Genomic DNA, 8,008 nt, shown 5'->3' with positions numbered 1-8,008 from the left:
TTGTTAAACCATTGAATGTGATAAGGGTGGGGATGTTGTCGTGTGGTCAAGCCAAGCTTCTTGACCACCTCAACGTTCACCAAGTTGTTGCAGCTACCACCGTCAATGATGGTATGTACACGGTATTCCTTGACGATGAGGAACATGTTGAAGAGGTTGCGGCGCTGTCTGTTGTCGTCATCACTAGCCGTGGCACTCAAAGCTCGTTGCATAATCAAAGCCTTATAGGTCTCGGTCGCTGTTGTACCAAGAACCTCTTCATCACCATCATAAGTCTCTACAATGTTAGCTCCAACAGTATCTTCATCTTCCACATCAGAAGCACTAACATACCCACCATCACCAGTAGCAATGTATGCCCATTTGCTGGGGCAATCTCGATGAATATGGCCAAGTCCTTGGCAGCGGTGGCACTTTATGTCGGAGGAGCGGCCTGTGGAAGAGGTGGTCATAGCAGGTTTTGCTGCAACACCCAAAGGCACCAAGGACTTGCTGTTGTCGTGTCCCTGTGATGCCGAAGGTGCGGTGCTGTGTGTGCCGCTGGTGGAGGAAGATGTGGACGCCCGTACGCCCGAAGAGGATGATGCCTTGGCTGGCGCCGGTGGCTGGTGTGGCACGAAAGTGCTGCTCCTCCGCTGTTGACGGCCCTGCAATTCTTTTTCTGCCAACATAGAAAGATGGAACAAGCGTTGTATAGAATGATTTTCTTTATAATCAACAATATCCTGAATCTCCCGCTTCAATCCCCCATAAAACCTAACCATTTGATCCTCCGGATACTCAACTACCCCCACATCGTAGCATACCTTTCTGAAGCTCTTGGTAGTATTCCTGTACCGACATGTCTCCCTGATCTAAGTGTTGCAATATTTTTCGAAGATCACGTCTATAAGAAGGGGGAACAAAGCGAGCTCGCATCTCCTCTTTCAACGCATTCCGTGTTTGTGGTGCAGCACGTGTGTTAACAAGTTCATTCCACCAAATGATAACAAAATCTCTAAATTCACTAGTGGCTTGTCTAACCCTATGCTGCTTAGGAACAAGATGGGAATTAAATTTTTGTTCTACTGTCATCTCCCAGTCTAAGTAAGCTTCAGCATCATAAGAACCCATGAACGGTGGAATGGAGAACTTAATCTTAGCAAATGGATCATGGTCTGGTTCAGGATTATGATGACGACGTCTACCATTACCTCTCATACCTTGTTGATTACGTGCGAGGCGTTGTCGCAGCGGTGCATAAACATCGTCGTCATCGTCATCGTCGTCCATAGGAGAGTGAGTTGGGGCTGGAGTTGGTGGTGGGGGACGAGCCTCCAGTACGTCCATGCGTGTAACAAGTTGAGCAACTCGTCGATCAAGCTGCTCATAGGATGTCGCCTCAGAGTTCTGGTATTTTTTAAAAGCTTCAGTCATCGCGCGCATCATCTACTTCAATTCCAGCTGAGAGACACACTCATCGTCGTTAAGCTTAAGCCCCTTGTCCTTGTCCATTTGATTCTTTGGTCCTGTCATTGTTAGCACAAAACAGAGAAAAAAAGGCAACACACAATGTGAACCCTACAACTATCTCTCAGGGTGGTGGTGGGTGGTGGAATACAAATTATGAAGTATCTTACCCCGTTCTTACCAGCACTGTAAGTGGCAAACGGTGAACGGTGTGACTGTCCAACGAGCGTGGGTGTGATTGCAAAGGTGTACCTGTTCTGCTCGAGAGAAAGCTAGAGTTCTAGGAAGGCTGACTAAATATATATATGTGGCACACAAGTCAGTAACAGATAGCAATGCTGAATAAGTGTTCCAAGTACTCGTCCTAGTTGCTGGCCTAGAAAATGTAATAGAACAGTTGGACCAAGGCACAAGAAAGGAGGTACAATTATATGGGTGCAACAAGAAAACATGCTTGGGGCAAAATAATCACAGAGGCGCACAGAACACTGGCGTTTCTGGTTATGTGCTACCCTTCTTTTTTTTGCGATTTTTTCAAATATTTTTTTATATTTTTCTATTTTGCAGCAGCACATAAGAAGATAACACACCAAGTTTCAGATTTTTTTGTGCAATGACGCGTCCTCTGGAATTTCTGCAAGTTTGCCCTAAAATCGGAATAAATGTTTGGAAAATGAGAAGTCCTATTTCCAAGCCGAATTTGGGAATTTTAAAAAACAGCGAATCCGGCAAAGCCGGAAAGAATCGGATGCAAAATTGAATTCTGTGCGATTTGAAAAAATGGGCCCGATTCGAGTTCCGAGGCGAAAGTTATGGCCGTTTTAAGTTTGGACTCCGAATCAGGGTTTCTGGCGAGGTGTTGGAAGGGTGGGGGGTTCGTTTTTTTTGGATAGGGTCGGTTTTAGAGATAGGATCTATTTTGTGGATAGGGTCAGTTGTAGAGATAAGATCTGTTTTGTGGATATGGTCGGTTTAGATACAAGATCTGTTTTGTGGATAGGGTCGCATTAGATACAGGATCTGTTTTGTGGATAGGGTCAGTTTTAGAGATAGGATCTGTCTTGTGGATAGAGTCGGTTTTAGAGATAGGATCTGTTTTGTAGATATGGTCGATTTTGTAGGATGGAAGCGGATGGACACAATCAAACTGAACCAAAACAAATCTAAACCAACAACCAAACTCAACCTAGAACATGAACTCAGAACTGCGAACTTTAAAACTAAATTATGCAAAGGCTAAGGCGATGGTTTTAGGTCGCAATAAACTGATCGTAATTATTTTTTTGGCTTTTTGTGGACTATGGGACAAAACAAGACTAATCTAAAGGTAGGATTATACCTCAAAGGCAACCTAGAAATCTGATACCAATTGATAGAAGACGCGGCCCGATCTTCCGTGAGATACGATAACTTGATTGAGTGGAGATCTCGACGTTGATGATCCAAGGCTCCGAGCGAACGGTTCCTCGCAATCACTACACCACGGCTCCGCTGGTTATCACCCGTGACACACGAATGACCTCGCCACGAAGGCTTACCCCTGCAAGCGCAATCAAGAACACAAGCAAGAACAGGAAAGAAACGCAACCAAAATTGTATTGATTACGGGATGGGGTCTCACAAACCGATGACGGCGATACTGTTCGATGACAGAATTGATCTAAGCAAAACCCAAAACCTAATGTGGCGGCGGCTGCTGAATAAATAGAGTATTAGGGCGTGCGTGGCCCCTAGACTCGCCCCTAATGGGCTTCGACGCGATACACGACCCAACAGACGGTGTCGCAGCACCAAAACAGAATCTGAACGCTGAATTGTTTCGACGATTCCCGTTGACTCCGGATGAATTTTAAGGTGGAACTAGTTGGGTTGGTTAGATAATCTCCTTATCTTTCCAACCATATTAAGTCCGTCTAATTCGGAGTCCGGATGCATCATGGTCGTCCATTTTAGTGCAGACTGGTCTTGAAACCCAAGATGGAGTCGCAGCCGAGTCAGACTTGATCTCCTTCCTATTGTGGCCGCCCTTGCTGCTCCTCCTCAACACTTTGGCCTTTCCCAAGTCCTTGCTGGTCCTCTCCAAGGTACCTAATCATCAAAACATCCATGGCCCCAAGCTATGAAACACAATTGACTAGGGTAGAACGTACCTGGAGATTTAGCTGTCGTGCACGAGATCGTGTTATCGGTCCATTCATTGTATATATAGAAGTGATGTCCTCATCATAGGGCCCACAAAGTTATGATGTGTTGGGCATATAAATAGGGACTCGCACTAATAGCGTTTGATGTGCCATTTCAACTGCTTGCACTATTTTTTGACATTCTGAATTTTCTTGCTCTGCCAAATTTTGTTTAGTTTGTAAGCTTCGGTATTTGCACAAGCACTGACTTAATGGCTGAAGAGAAAAAGGTTGTTGACCCTGCACTAGCTAGGTTTTATGAGGCTATGGAGAAGACAAACACAGAGAAGATCACCAATGAAATGTTGGTCGGGTTATCTGAAGATTCCGGCGACAGCGAAAATTTCGATTTGGATAGCGGAAACGAAGATGTCGAAGATCGGCCATAGCGGCCGAGTCATACCATCTTCGGGAAGTCATCCATTAAGCAAAGTCACATTGATGCTATGAAGGGGAGATATTTCCGCGATATTTCTATTGTGAGGGTTGGAGGTGATAGCACTGCCCCTGCACCCGAAGTAGACGAAGTTGTTGTCTACAGGAGCTTCATGAAGGCAGGGATTAGGTTTCCGTTGAGTAAATTTTTAGTTGAAATTCTGAAGATTTTAATATTTACCTTCATCAGATTACCCCTGAAGTTGTCATCAGAATGGGGGTTTTATTTGGTCGTGAGGAGCCAAGGACTAGAGTCGAGTGCAAAATGCTTCTGCAACATGCATGAGTTGTCCTATGAGACGAAGGCTACTGGGAAGGAGCAATATCATAATAATTTTGGTTGTTACAGCTTCGTGCCTCGCTCTGATGTGAGCAATCCGGTTCCGACGTTTCAGAAGAGGTGACCAGAAGCCTGGATGGAAGAATGGTTTTATGTAAAGAATAACTTAGTTGAAAGTGAAAGGGAATTAGGCTTACACCTTTTTCCTAATTGATTTTGGTGGTTGAATTGCCCATCACAAATAATTGGACTAACTAGTTTGCTCTAGTCTATAAGTTCTACAGGTGTCAAAGGTTCACAATAAGCCAATAAAAAGACCAAGGAAGGGTTCAAACAAAGAGACCAAAAGACATCCCAAAGGCACCCTGGTCTGGCGCACCGGACTGTCCGGTGTGCCACCGGACAGTGTCCGGTGCACCAGGGCACTCGACGCTGAACACGCTACCTTCGGGAAATTTCAAGGGCGCTCCGCTATAATTCATCGGACTGTCCGGTGAATCACCGGACAGTGTTCGGTGCACACCGGACTGTCCGGTGTGCCAGCGGAGCAACGACTACTTCACGCGCAACGGTCGTCTGCAACCGCATTCAATGCGCTACAGTGCGCGCCAGAGGCAGAGCACGCGCAGTTGGCGCACCGGACAGTCTACAGGACCTGTCCGGTGCACCACCGGACAGCCCAAAGGCCCCACAAGTCAGAGCTCCAACGGTCGAACCCCAACGGTCTACTGACGTGGCTGGCGCACCGGACAGTGTCCAGTGCGCCATGCGACAGCACAATTCCAACGGCCATTTTTGGTGGTTGGGGCTATAAATACCCCAACCACCCCACATTCAATGGCATCCAAGTTTCTACACTTCTACACCTTACAAGAGCTATAGCATTCAATACAAGACACACCAAAGAGATCAAATCCTCTCCCAACTCCACACAAAGCTTTAGTGATTAAAGAGAGAGATTTGTTGTGTTCATTTGAGCTCTTGCGCTTGGATTGCTTCTTTTCTTTCTCATTCTTCTTGTGATCAAACTCAATTGTAACCAAGGCAAGAGACACCAATTGTGTGGTGGTCCTTGCGGGAACTTTGTGTTCCGTTTGATTGAGAAGAGAAGCTCACTCGGTCTAAGTGACCGTTTGAGAGAGGGAAAGGGTTGAAAGAGACCTGGTCTTTGTGACCACCTCAACGGGGAGTAGGTTTGCCAGAACCGAACCTCGATAAAACAAATCTTCGTGTCTCACTCTTTATTCGCTCACGATTTGTTTTTCTCCCTCTCTCTCGGACCCGTTTATATTTCTAACGCTAACCCGGCTTGTAGTTGTGCTTAAGTTTATAAATTTCAGATTCGCCCTATTCACCCCCTCTAAGCGACTTTCAATTGGTATCAGAGCCCGGTGCTTCATTAGAGCCTAACCGCTCGAAGTGATGTCGGGAGCATCCGCCAAGAGGGAGACCGGGACCGGCGAGAAGCCCGCCACGAGCCATGTGAAGGCTCCATCCGGGGAGTCCGCCAACAAGGTGAAGGGATCCCCTTCACACAACAAGTCGGGTCAGAGTGGTGACAAGAAGAAGAAGATGAGGAAGGTGGTCTACTACGAGACTGACTCCTCGTCACCATCCACCTCCGGCTCCGACACACCGTCCGTAACCTCTAAGCGCCATAAGCGCAAGAAGTTTAGTAAGATTCCTCTACGTTACCCTCGCATTTCCAAACGTACTCCTTTACTTTCCGTCCCATTAGGCAAACCACCTGTGTTTGATGGTGAAGATTATAATATGTGGAGTGATAAAATGAGGCATCACCTAACCTCACTCCACACAAGTATTTGGGATGTTGTTGAAATTGGAGTACAGGTACCATCACCGGGGGATGAAGACTATGATTCGGACGAGGTCGCCCAAATCCAACACTTCAACTCTCAAGCCACCACTATACTCCTCGCCTCTCTAAGTCGAGAGGAGTATAACAAGGTGCAAGGACTAAAGAGCGCCAAGGAGATTTGGGACATACTCAAGACCGCACACGAAGGAGACGAGGTGACCAAGATCACCAAGTGGGAGACGATCGAGGGGGAGCTCGGTCGCTTCCGGCTTCGCCAAGGAGAGGAGCCACAAGAAATGTACAACCGGCTCAAGACCTTGGTGAACCAAGTGCGCAACCTCAGGAGCACAAAATGGGATGACCATGAGATGGTCAAGGTTATTCTAAGATCCCTCGTTTTTCTTAACCCTACGCAAGTTCAATTAATTCGAGGAAATCCTAGATACACACTAATGTCTCCCGAGGAAGTAATAGGAAACTTTGTGAGCTTTGAGTTGATGATCAAAGGCTCAAAGAAAATCATCGAGCTAGATGGCCCCTCCACGCCCGAAGCACAACCGGTCGCATTCAAGGCGACAGAGGAGAAGGAGGAGGAGTCTACATCAAGTAGACAACCCATCGACGCCTCTAAGCTCGACAATGAGGAGATGGCGCTCATCATCAAGAGCTTCCGCCAAATCCTCAAGCAAAGGAAAGGGAAAGATTACAAGCCCCGTTCCAAGAAGGTGTGCTACAAATGTGGTAAGCCCGGTCATTTCATTGCTAAATGTCCGCTATCTAGTGACAGTGATAGGGATGACGACAAGAAGGGCAAGAGGAAAGAAAAGAAGAGGTATCACAAGAAGAGGGGTGGCGATGCCCATGTGTGCCGCGAATGGGACTCCGAGGAGAGCTCCTCCGACAAGGACGCCGCCAACATCGTCGTCACCATGGGCCTCCTCTTCCCAAACGTCGGCCACAAGTGCCTCATGGCAAAGGACGGCAAAAAGAAGAAAGTGAAATCAAAATCCTCCACTAAATATGCATCCTCTAGTGATGCAGATAATGCTAGTGATGAGGAGGATAATTTGCGTACCCTTTTTGCCAACCTTAACATGCAACAAAAAGAAAAATCGAATGAATTAATTAGTGCTATTCATGAGAAGGATGAACTCTTGGACACCCAAGAGGACTTCCTAATTAAGGAAAATAAGAAGCATGTTAAGGTTAAAAATGCTTATGCTCTAGAAGTAGAAAAATGTGAAAAACTATCTAGTGAGCTAAGCACTTGCCATGATACTATTGTCAACCTTAGAAATGAGAATGCTAAATTAATTGCTAAGGTTGATTCAAATGTTTGTAATGATTCAATTCCCAATCTTAGTGATGATAATGCTAATTTGCTTGCTAAGATTGAAAAATTGAACAATTCACTTGCTAGCCTTAGGATTGAAAATGAAGAATTGATTGCTAAGGCTAAAGAATTAGATGTTTGCAATTCCGATCTTAGAGATAAGAATGATATTCTACGTGCTAAGATTGTTGAACTTAATTCTTGCAAACCCTCTACATCTACCACTGAGCATGTTTCCATTTGCACTAGATGTAGAGATATTAATGTTGATGCTATTCATGATCACCTAGCATTAATTAAGAAACAAAATGATCACATAGCTCAACTTAATGCTAAGATTAATGAGCATGACTTAGAAAATGAAAAATTTAAATTTGCTAGAAGCATGCTCTATAGTGGGAGACGCCCTGGCATCAAGGATGGCATTGGCTTCCAAAAGGGGGACAATGTCAAACTTAATGCCCCTCCTAAAAGATTATCTAACTTTGTTAAGGGCAAGGCTCCCATGC

Source organism: Zea mays, chromosome 3 (genome assembly GCF_902167145.1).
Source record: "Zea mays cultivar B73 chromosome 3, Zm-B73-REFERENCE-NAM-5.0, whole genome shotgun sequence".
Taxonomy (NCBI): Eukaryota; Viridiplantae; Streptophyta; class Magnoliopsida; order Poales; family Poaceae; genus Zea; species Zea mays.
Note: the sequence above shows the minus strand (reverse complement) of the source record.